General features: G+C 35.7%; 2 long non-coding RNA genes across 2 annotated transcripts in view; one reads left to right on the top strand and one right to left on the bottom strand.

Moving 5' to 3' along the window:
* LOC118353001 (uncharacterized) overlaps positions 1 to 989 on the top strand; it is a 52,767-nt gene extending 51,778 nt beyond the window's left edge. Inside the window, exon 3 of the long non-coding RNA XR_004811093.2 lies at positions 170 to 989. This is a non-coding gene — a long non-coding RNA (uncharacterized LOC118353001). The remainder of the gene's footprint in view (positions 1 to 169) is intronic.
* LOC125754132 (uncharacterized) overlaps positions 1 to 12,452 on the bottom strand; it is a 134,250-nt gene that overhangs the window by 7,496 nt on the left and 114,302 nt on the right. The window lies entirely within an intron of this gene.

The raw sequence follows: 12,452 nt of genomic DNA, 5'->3' as shown, positions 1-12,452 counted from the left end.
CTCTCTTGGAAAACCTAATAGTTTGGCAGAGAATGGTAACTACCCATTAGATCTGTTTTATATTCCAGAGTAGTAGAAGAGGAAGGAGTCTAGTAGTTCTGGCTGATATAATGCAGGTGAAAATAGTGTAAGTCATTTCATTAAAGCACCTTATTTTTTTGACATTTAGGTTCCGGGGATCACCAGAGGCCCTCAAGACTGTAGAGGACTTTGAACACATAACAACAGTGAAAGGTACAAGATAGATGGACCCTTGACTACCCTGAATCATCCTTGGAGGAGTGCTACTGAGTGTTGAATATCTGCATTGAACTTGATGGGGCAAGGATAAATTTTACTCTCTGCTGAGATGTGGGCAATTATATTTTATAATTAGCCTACCTTGATCAATATAACTGGTACTGTGAGACAGAAGGTAATGTTTGAAAAGATTTATTATCTGTAGTCTCAAGGCAAACAGCTGAAGAACAAAATCATTAATTATATGGGAGGAGAGAGAGCAAGATAACACAACAACAACAAAAATGGTAGCGTGGTAGGCTAGTTTTTGAACCATGTAAGATTCTGTCAGTCCAACCAGCTTATCTATTCACCCTTTCTCAGACTCAGGCCCTTGGGCTATTTCCTGTCAGATAGGCATAATAATTCATGATTTCCCTAGTCCAGACTAGTGCCATTGCTTTACTACCCCTAGAAAATGGAACCCTTAAGCTCTGTGTTGGTTGAGATGGACAAACTCTGCTCCCTTCACACTGACCAGGCTGGATCTGAGGACTATCTAGTTCTTCTGTCTGCCTAGAGAAGCCAAATTGCACAGCCTTGAAGTATAGGCAAGTTGATGTTTCACAGGCACTGGTTGACCAATGAAAAACAAGATGCTGGGGAGCCAGGGTGGCTCAGTAGTTCAGCCCCTCCTTCAGCCTAGGGTGTGATCCTGGAGACCTGGGATCGAGTCCCACGTCAGGTTCCCTGCATGGAGCCTGCTTCTCCCTCTGCCTGTGTCTCTGCCTCTCTCTCTCTCTCTCTCTCTGTCTCTCATGAATAAATAAATAAGATCTTAAAAAAAAAAGGTGCTAAATTTTCTTCTTAATAAGATCTAAGAAATCAAAATATGAAAAACAGTTTGTTTAGCACTGGTGGGTGTTTCACTATAAAACATTCACATTTTCTTACATATAAATTAGCTGTTTTGGATAAATGACACTAACATATGGGACTCCTGGGTGGCTCTTTCGGTTAAGTGTCCAACTCTTGGTTTTAGCATAGGTTGTGATCTCAGGGTCCTGAGATCCAGTCCCAGTGGGACTTCCCACTCAGTGCAGAGTCTGCTTGAGATCTTCTCTTTCTCTCTCTCTCTCTCTCTCCTTCTTCTGCCTCCCCACCCCTGCACATGCACTTTCTCTCTCTCCGTCTCTCCCTCTCTCAAATCAATCAATCTTTAAAAAAAAAATTCTCAGTGAATAACAAAGCCAATTTTCTCATGAAGAAGAACTTTGGCACTAGAAATAATGTAAATAGTTTCAAGATGAAATGGGCAGGTATAGCTTTATACTTTTGGTAAATATTTGGATTCTGCTTTTAAATCATCATTGAACTTTGAATCCACATTTTGACTTAATACTGGAAGGTTTGAAAAACAAATTATGGTCTAGGAAAGTTGTAATGATAGAGAAGCTGTTGTGTGTTAGTCAAGTAAATGGAACATTACTTTCGTCCAACACAGAATTTTTTTAAGGCATTCTAGTTAGTCAAATAAAGCACAACTGAATGATGATTGGTGTGGTCATGTATGTATTTGTGTATCTTCAACCTGACCAAACCTTTGGCTGATAAACAGTCATTAAAAAAAATGTACCCTAAGCTTCAAATTAAAATATCTGTTTAGATGTTTCCTTTTACTATAAGACTGATCAAAAGCACTTAAATTTAGAGACTTTTAATGTTTTTTTTTCTTTTTAAAAAAATCTTAACATTATATGAAGTATCAGGTAAATAGTTTGAAATCAATAAAGATTAGTGAAATTGATTTAAGAAGATTAATAGTTAAAGCTGAATAATTCACTTAAAGGAATTATTAAGGGAGATATCTTAAGGATATTTCATTAATTCTTCAGCATTTTTAAAATTTTGTAGTATGAAAGATCTATCAGAAAAAATGTGTAGGAGGATCACACATAGAACACATTGAAGAACATCATATAATGATTCTGAAATATAATTTTGACTTGTAAAATGATGCTCCTCAATGTAACAAGCTTTCATGGGAATAGGATCACTTGAGGATAAAGAATATTGGATTGCTGCATAGCCATAAATTATAAATTCCAATCAGTTTGACAGATTCAGCATAAAAGAGGAAAATGCAAACTCAAAAGTTTAAAATGTAAAAAAGTTGCGCAAAACCATTTTAAAAAAATCAGTTTATATGATACTTTCAAAGCTGTTTTTAAAAAAGTGTTAAGTAAATGGTATTGCTTATCCTTTGAAGGTAGTTCCCAAAAAGAGGCTGTCCTTCTATTCACTGTGAAAATAAAAATACAAATACAAGGTTTATTTCACATTACTTTTTAGAATTGTCCCATGCTTACACTACTTCTACCTAGTGAGTAATTCTAAGCTTTTCTGGATAAAGCTGTTGCTGTACGGGAATCTCTTTCTGACTGGCAATCACACCCCTGTGGAAGAATTCATCTCTGAGAATTCCATCAGTGGGATTTAGTAAGCAAGTTAAGAAGAAGACAGCAAGGGGTCAAAAGATTTGGAATTTTTCTGACCATGAGATAATCAGCAAGGCTCTATGAGCTGCTGGGTATGATATCATTTTGGAAATATTTGTCTTGTGCTTGCTATTGAGTAAGTTTATAATCTAATTTTGGGACAGATCACCAACATACTCCTTTTACTCATTTATTGTTGCAAGATTTAGTTATAGAACCTTTGTTCTGTACACTGCTGCATGCTTAGTGGGTGTGTGTGTGTTTGCTGAGTGAGACAAGTAAGTCATCGATCAATCATGAAAGGATCCACCATCTCATAGTGAAAACGACATGAACTCAATCACAAAGACACTGGAGGAAGTTCTAAGAGTATTCATACCACCCAAGGCTCACTCTTCTCTTCTCCCTCTACCTTTGCCTCTTCCTCCCTTAGTTCAAAATCTTACCACTAGCCCAGGATTGTGTCAGAAGTTTCAGACATAGACATCCCATTTTAACTACAACTTTCTGACCTTCAAGTCTCTGCATTAATCTACCCCCACTGGAACTCTTTCTCAACCTCCCTTAAACTTAAATTCCATTGAATCTTTCCACCTCATTTTTACCCAGCTGTTCCTTCCTTATCATTTTTACATCCTACCAAGCTTAAATTTCATGATCCCATCTTTCAGTTACTTTTGTAGCAGCACTCTATATCTTTGAATTCTTCCTTTTCAACAAGTTTGGCAAAACCCCAAATAGTCATTTCATTTTGTTTGTACCTGTAATGCTAAATGTTGCATACTGGCATAAGTGTCAAGTTACCTACTTCAATCTTGACAGAGTTCAGGCAATACTACATATTTTTCTGCTTGGCAGCCAAGGGCACCCTCAAATCTATCTCGTTATCCAAAATAACACCATCCCTAGAATCTCATTTCTCCTTCTCTTTCTCATTATATGTCAACTACATCTATCTAATGATCTAATCCAGAAAAATAGATGTCCATTACTGCATTCCTTTCCTACTTGTTAACTGCAATTAACCATGCACTCAAATCAATGCTGATAGATATATCCATCTACTTTTCTACAACTCCTCTGTTACCTCCTGGTCATCTTTTGTATAGATCATTGGCACAGGTTCTTGCTTCCAACCTTGCTTCTTGCCAACACATCCTATACATGGAAGTGACTTCAAAAACGCAAATTTGATCATTATTCTCTTTTGCTTAAAATCCTTCAGTGGTTTCCCATCCTGTTTAGGCAAATGTCAAATCTCATTAGGACTTAGAGATATCATTTGGCCATGCATATCTATCCAGTATCATTTCTTATTACTCCCTTCCCCTTTTGTAATCTACATCTGGAAATATTGTATTTTTTTTAACTTCTTCACAATACCTTATTTACAATCTCTTGTTTTGGGAATTTTCCTTTAGTTTTTTCTTTCCCTAAAAAGTAAAGCTTTCTTCTCTCACTAAATTTTATGCACCTTTCAGATTTAGGAAGGCTTTCTTGAAGCACATGGACCTCTTATCAGTGTACCGAACATACTTGATTCTAAATTTTTGCTCACTAGGCTATGGTTCTATGAAAGCAGAGTCCATCTATTTTGGCTCTGTTTTCCAGCATCCATCCAGTGTTCCTAGCAATTATGGTAAAAGAATCAATGATGAAATTCTTAGGAGAAATGTCTATTAGCATGGCTAAAAAAAATGTTAATAAGTTTTAACATTGGCAGTAAAATAACAAGAGTTAGAGCCCACAGATAAAGAATTATGAATGAGAAAGCACTATTAAGAACTATATGCCAGAGTTGACAAAATAGAACAATAACATTTTTTGAAAATACAGTTTATAAAAATTAATAAGACAGAAAACATGAAGAGTCTTAATTATGGAAATTGAATTTGCTACCATAAAGAAAAAAAGCTGAGATAGAATCAACCAGGAAAACTAACAATGGAGAAATAAAGTCAAAGTTATACATTCTTTTTCAAAAAACAGAGTAGGAGGGATAACAACTCATTTTATGAGACTAGCTTATTACTGGTTTCAAAACTTGAAAAAGACCTTGAAGAAAAAAAGGGAAGGAAAGAAGGGGAGGGGAGGCAAAAGAGAGGAGGGGAGAGAGGAAAGGGAGGAAGAAAAAAGAGAAAAAGAAAGTTGCAGACCAATATTAGCCATATCGTCACTATGGGCTGAATTGTGTCCCTTTCAAAAGATATGCTGGAGTTCTAACCCCTATTTAAATGGATCCCAAGGGCATTATTCTGAGTTTGGAAGGGAAGAGGAAGTCAAAATATCACATACTGAATGATTTCATTAATATCACATTCTTGAAATGACAAAATTATAGAAATAGAGAACATATTTTGGTTACCAAGGTATATTGAAGGTAGATGAGGATAAGTGTAATTATAAAGAGGTAGAATTAGGCAGATCTTCATGGTGTGTTGATTGTGGTGGTGGTTATGCCAACCTAACCTAAGTTATTTTTTTTTAAGATTTTATTTATTTATTCATGATAGACATAGAGAGAGAGGCAGAGACATAGGCAGAGGGAGAAGTAGGCTCCATGCATGGAGCCCAATGTGGGACTCAATCCCGGGTCTCCAGGATCAGGCCCTGGGCCAAAGGCAGGTGCTCAACCAGTGTGCCACACAGGGATCCCCCTAACCTAAGTTATAAAATGATTAAACTAAGTATACATATTATATTAATGTCAATTTCCTGGTTTTGACATTTCATTATAGTTAAGACATAAGTTTTGAAAGAATATGGTGAAAGGTACATGGCACTTGTCTGTACTATCTTTGCAATTTTTTGTGATTCTATATTTCAAAATTAAAAGAAAATAGTAATATTTATGGTGGACAACCAGTGTTTTTAATCTATTGTGAAAGAACAAAAATTACTAGACAAACTGAAATGAAAGAAAGATATACTAAACGCAAAACCATTTATTTTTAGAATCAGGAATCTCCTTCCATTTTATAGACATAATCAGAACATAATTATAAACTAAAAAATATTTTAAAAATTAGTATAACTTGCTGAAAGAATATTTATAAGCTACTAATAGAAAGAATTGCTACTATAATATTTGCTTTTTACAATCCCAACTAAACGAAACTAAAGTGTGATTTCATATAATTAACACTTATGTATACACACTTTGAAAATAAGTATTTAAAAATTTCTGATGTGATGTGATAAACGCGAACAGTTTCTTGTTAACATGTCTAATCTAGGTTTTACTGACAAAATGCATAATGTGACGACTCTTTATTATCTCTAGATTTTGTTTTAATAACACTCATTGTCCAGAAGCCAATCTCACATACATATATTATTAAGAATAGAACTAGAGTCTTTAAAGTAATTTCAGCAAGCTCACCTTTTTCTTTCTTTCTTTCTTTTTTTTTTTAAGATTTTATTTATTTATTCATGAAAGACACAGAGAAAGGCAGAGACATAGGCAAAGGGAGAACCAGGCTCCCTGCAGGGATCCCAATGCTGAACTCAATCCCAGGACTCTGGGGTCACAACCTGAGCCAAGGCTGACATATAACCACTGAGTCTCCCTGGTGCCTCTCACCTTATTTGTTTTTAACTTGTACCCCAAAATGAAGCAAGTGATGATGTGTTTTCAAAACAACTTTTTGTTTTATCAATTTATACTTCCATTATGTTTGGACCATTTGCCAGGCTAGAGGCAGTTCTAATGGTTTCCACTTGCCTTTCTACATAGTAGCCCTCACTGCACACTTCAGGGAACAAATGGGATTGTGCCAGTTGTTAAGTATGGGTAAAACTTAATAAAAGAAAACTTCACTAAAATGGAGCCAGGAAGTCAGAAGGGAAATTTCTCATGCCCACCATGTGTCCTCATTTGCAGAACCAGGAAATGATACCTTGCATTCTCTATAGGATTAAGCCTTTCTTACCCTAGCTGGAGGAGAAAAGGTTTTCTTCTCACTGAGTAACATCACAGCCAATGAAAAACTGCCACAACTTAGCCAAGGAAAAGCCACTACACTTCCAAATTCCTAGTTATTCCAAAGGATTTTTGTTACAATGGTCCCTCCCAACTCCCTGCTTTCCACTATAAAAGAATATTCTTCTCCTTTGTTCTCCAGATTTGCCTATGGTATTTCCATAGCTTGTTCATCTCAAATTGCAGTTTTCTTCTATTCCCGAATGAACCCACATTTGCTGGTAAAATAACCAAGTTTTATTTTTAAGGTTAACATATGTCAATTCCAATTGTGCATTCTGGAACAAGGGAAAGAACCACAGGATGGATTTGGGGATCCAGTGACTCTGTCAGAAGGACTTGAGTAAAACTTTGTTGATCATCTGACCTCCATAAGCTCCTACTCTCACCAGTGGGCCACAGCAATTTTTTTGGTCTACTGAAATTAGTGTCCGTTTAGAACCAGTAGTCCACAAAATATCAATGATTTGTTCCTGCCAGTGTGTAGTACCCTGGTTAAAGGCCATAGAACTTTTGAGAAAAGCCTGGAAGAATAGTATAAGTTTTCCATGCAATATAGGGATCCTTCCTTCCCAAAGGGACCTGAACTCCTCTTCATTCTAAAGGTTCTAGGTTTGTAAACTGGCTCAACTCTGGGAATTGAATGAGGGTCTGTGACTCCATTTTCATGATTCAAATTCACTTGACCTACAACTTTTCTGTTTATACAGATCAAATAAGAATTTAGTAAAACATCCTACCTATTTTACTTCTAGGAACATCATGATGAACTAGCCAGTGCCATAAGTCTACAAGAGTCAGATTGTTGCTTTGACTCTGCTGTCCATTATGGTAATGACACCCACTTGGCCTTTGGTGGTAAAGGGCTGTCATTTGGCTCACCTGTCACCCCTGGACCCAATTATTCCTAATGCATTTAGTTTTTCCAATTGAGTGGCAGCAGTTCCCACTGTAAGTTCTGGACTATAGGGTACAATGGATACAAAGCTTTTCAAGGATGCTCAGGCCGCCCTCACAAATTTATTTCTCAAAAGACTAGGAAAAAGTAGATCTTATGGACTCTCCAAGTATGGGTAAGTCTTAAATGATAAATCTATTCTAACATTCTAATCTCCCTAAACCTTTTAATCCTGTCCTGCATAGTAAAGATTGAGTATTTCCAACTCGCTCAATGTCTATATTTCAGCCAATCTATCAAACAAACCATCAGAGTGTTTTCTAATCCCTCAAGTTGCAACATTCAGTGTAGAATCTCTGCTTAGTGGGCTCCTATCAGTATATTTCACTTGATCCAAATTTATGTTCCTTCCCTATTATCCCTCATTCTTGGTATTCATTCCTGTGATTTCTGCTTGCAAAAATTAGAAATGTCAAGTAGATCTTTTAAAGTGCAGCACACTTCCTCATGGATCACACATTTTATTTCATCTTTAGGGGCCTCTTGAAACTTGAGTCTAGTTGGAGATTTTGAAACAAAAGGGCAGAGGAAGGTGGATGTTCAATCAGAGAGTCAGTTCAGCCTCCCCTACCTTTTGTTCTGTCCAGGCCCTCAATGGATCAAGTGATGCCCACCCACAATGGTGAGGGCTACCTTTTTATTTAGTCCATGGATTTAAATGCTGATCTCCTTCAGAAGCATCCTCAGACACACCCATAATTCATGTTTTACTAGCTATCTGGGCAACCCTTAGGCCAGTCAAGCTGACACATAGAAACCATCAAACCTAATAAATGTTGTGGTGATAACTTTTTGCAAGTATGAAATAGTAAATATTAATATCTACTTTCTTGATAATCTCTAAGGTAAATTTATAAAATCTGTAAAAACTAATCTTTTCAAAGCCTCTCAGTTTGATTTTTGCCTTCTGCCATTTTATCTGCCATTGAAAAAAGTTATTTCATTCCTACTATACTTAGAAGTGTTAGTATCATTAAATATATACAAAGTATCATATCAACAAGGAATCCTATCATTGAACATCTTTAAAAAGTTGGAACCAAACTTGTTTCTTATCTTACTGAAATATTAAGAATTTTTTCAGTCATTTAAATGTTTTCAACAGAATTTTTCATCCCTACAATGTCATGCCTCTTCATGCATTAATGTGAGTTTATGATCAGCTTCCATATTATCATTGGATAAGCACAATAATCTCAAATTCAGTGTCTTCGCAGTTACTTAATTTACAAATGTTAGTATGCTATTAAGCACTTTGTTGATTTAAGCTGACATTTTATGCAAAGCAATGCCTTTGTTGTTCAACAAAGTAGCGTGTTGATGAGCATTTCTGGCACAAGCTCCATAGTTGAGTACTCCAGAAAGTTTTCAGCCATAAGTGTTGTGCTATCAGTCCACACTCCTACATAAAGCTTAATCTCCAAATTACATTGTCTGACCATTTAAGATTTTATACAGTTCAGATCTAGTCATTTTAAGTCAAAAATGAAAAAAAAGTGGAATTATTTTTAACATTATGTTTAAAAATACATATAGCTAAAAGAATGGCTGGGTTAGGAGTATCAATGCATTAGTCTAGTTGCAACTAAAAACACTTTGCTTAGCTTTAATTATCCTATGACTTGGTCTTCTATATCATCACCCACTTCCTGAATACACGGTATCATTGGAAAGTAGTATTTGATTGACCTCATACCGCAGATTCTTCTAAGCAAATATTTTTTTCAGGCAAATATCTTTATCTCCATGTTTCACTAGTGTGTCAGCAATTGTATTTTATTTAGTCTCAGCAACCCAGAGTGCTATTTTACAAGAAGCCCACATAGCACCAATATTTATATATGCAATGTTGAACATCTGTTTCTGTCAACTTTTTAACTCATTAGTCTTTTTTATGAAGAACTCTTTTGGTTTTAAACATATTTATTTATATGTTTTATGTAAATACCAGTGAAGTTTTGATGGTTTCATCCCTTCATTAGCCAATATATCTCCATAAATAATACACTGTGGTTTTAGCACATCACCATCAATTATGGTTCAAAAACTGATCTTAATATATTAGAAATTATACTAGTAAGTAAAAGGAGTATGAGCTCCTGGTTATCAGCTCTTCAGAATGACTTTCATCATCACATTGGCTGGATACCGACTATAGCATTCACAAAAGTAGATCTTATCTAATCAAGCTGAATGTAATGTGACTTGTTTCTGCCTATTTAAATCAGGAATACAAATTAAATACTGCAAATTGTATTTCCTTATGATAACTAATAATGTTAAACTATAATCTAAAAAGCAGGTATCATTAAAAGTATCAATTATTCTAAAAATAACAAATTATAAAAATACATACAAAAACTTACTTTTTCTCAAAATTTTATACCCATTTGGGTTACAGTGGGAAAATTAACCTGAAATGTCACATATTACAATGTGGTTCTACTTCGTCTGAATAGCATGAAGCTTATATCATATGGGTCTCAAAACACCATGTTTTATATCCTGGCTAGAAATTATTCCACTGACGACAAATCTGGATGTCCTGGTGAAATGAAATTGCTGCAACACTTTGAAATGCATAAATGCTTTTACTTATTTTGCCCTAACTAACCACAAAGAGTTTTTCACTGGCTCTAGTATACAAGGTCATCCTTCACTACCCAAGCCTAGAAGGCAAAGAAGAGTTAAATATATATATTTATATTATATATATGTATATATATATATATATATATATATATAATATATAATAGGGGCACTTAGGTAGCTTAGTTGAAGCATCTGACTTTAGCTTAGGTTAAGATCTCAGGGTCCTGAGATCCAGACCCACATTGGGCTCCCTGCTCAGCAGGGAGTCTGCTTGTCCCTCTACCCCTCCCCCGACTTGTGCACATGTTTTCTCTCTCAAATAAATAAAATCTTTAAAAATAATAATAATGCCATGAATATATGTAGTTACAGATTGTGGTATGGCTAAGGAAAAATACAGTGTGATATAAGCAAATGAAACAGGAATCCTATTTCTATTGAAGAGCCAGGAAAATCCTTTCCAAGGAAGGATGAATGGACAATTGGTGCCTTCTAGGTAGAAAATGAGAAGACATCAAATTGCACAGAATCCAGAACTGAAAGGAGGCCAGAGTGGCCATAGGTTGGGAGAAAGCCTAAGTCCTAGGAAATAAGCAAGGTGAGGAAGGAAAGCCCAGAGCCTGCAGGGTACTCTATATTGTGATAATGAGTCTGAATTTTTCCATAAGATACTATTTAAAGGACAAGATTAGGTTGTGGTTGTAGAGCCCTGATATAATTAGATTTGTACCACATGCACCAGATTGAATATAACTGTTGGAAGGAGAGTAGGATGCAGTGTTAGTCCAGAGAGAGAAAGAGTCCAAAGATGTGGTATTTTTGGTTTTGACAATTTGCTGTGTTTGTGTGTTTCCAGTTGTGATTGTAGCATATTGTATAAACTCAATAAATATCTTTTAATGAATTAACAAATGGATTTATTTTGTATGCTGTACAAAAAGTATAACTTTTCTCCTAATACAGAATTTCCTGGTATAAATAAGAATATAAAGTACACTAATAATTAATAGTGTTCTGGAGTGCCTCAGTACTCAGTGGGTTGAGCGTCCAACTCTTGATTTCAGCTCAGGTCATGATCTCAGGGTAATGGGATCAAGCCCCATGTTGGGTTCCCCACTCAGTGGGGAATCCACTTCAGATGGTCTCCTTCCTTCTCCCTCTGCCCCTCCTCCCCTCCCTAAAATAAATAAGCCTTAAACTAAGTCATACTGTTCCTAAGAAAGGATAAAAGTAACTATGCTAAATAAAAACAAAGTTCTGATGGTGGTGGCCATTCTCAAGTCACTTCTAAGAATCACAATGCAAAGATAACATTGCCTGAGTCAACTTTTCTTAGACATTTATAGGATGACTTTGTAGATAAAATATAGGAGCAACTATTTGTGCTAGATTGTTTTATTGCAGGCAGTTATTCATTCCTCCTTTCCTGTAAGGAAATTATTCATTCCTGCCCATTGCATTGCCCTGGAGTTCAAGGGGCTCATTATGAAAAAACATTTATTCCCTGCTTCGTTGACACTGAACCTGACCATGTGATGTGCTTCAGCCAATGGAATATGAATGGACATGGCATATAATACATTGAAGAAGAATTTTTAAGATGTACTAATAAATTTTGCCAGCCCATTTGTTTACATCTTCTGTCTGGGTCCTGGAATGGAAATATATGGAGGGTTGTCACTGATCTCGGCTTATGTGTAGGTTAAACAAGAAATAAATGTTGCTTTATTGTTGCAGTCATTGAGATTTTATGGTTCCTTGTTTCCTCAGCAAGTCTGCTAAAACATTCTGTATAGTGACAATTTGGTTAAATGAGTTGTGGCAAAGACCTCATTCTTATTTTACTCGCTGCTGAATTTTCAGTGTTTGGACAATGCTAACATAAAGTTAGAACTCACTAGATAGTTTTGAATGAATTAATAGAGTGGTAAATTGAGTGAATTAAATAAGAGGATAGTCATCTTCATTACAGAGCACATTTTGAAAGTCAAAATAAACAAAGGAAGGAGAGATATAGTATGGGGTCACATTGAAAAAAGCCAGGAATAGCAAGTCAGTCACTTTTTATGCAGTACAAGAAATTGACAAATGTAGGTTTTTCCTCAACCCACTCCAATTTATCTTCTCCCTCTATGAGTTTCCCAAATGTCTTCCCATGCAAATACTGAAGGTTTCGTCTTTCTTGACATTTCATCAGTTTTCC

Source organism: Canis lupus, chromosome 31 (assembly GCF_003254725.2).
Source record: "Canis lupus dingo isolate Sandy chromosome 31, ASM325472v2, whole genome shotgun sequence".
Classification (NCBI taxonomy): Eukaryota; Metazoa; Chordata; class Mammalia; order Carnivora; family Canidae; genus Canis; species Canis lupus.
This window is presented reverse-complemented; position numbering and strand designations above follow the sequence as displayed.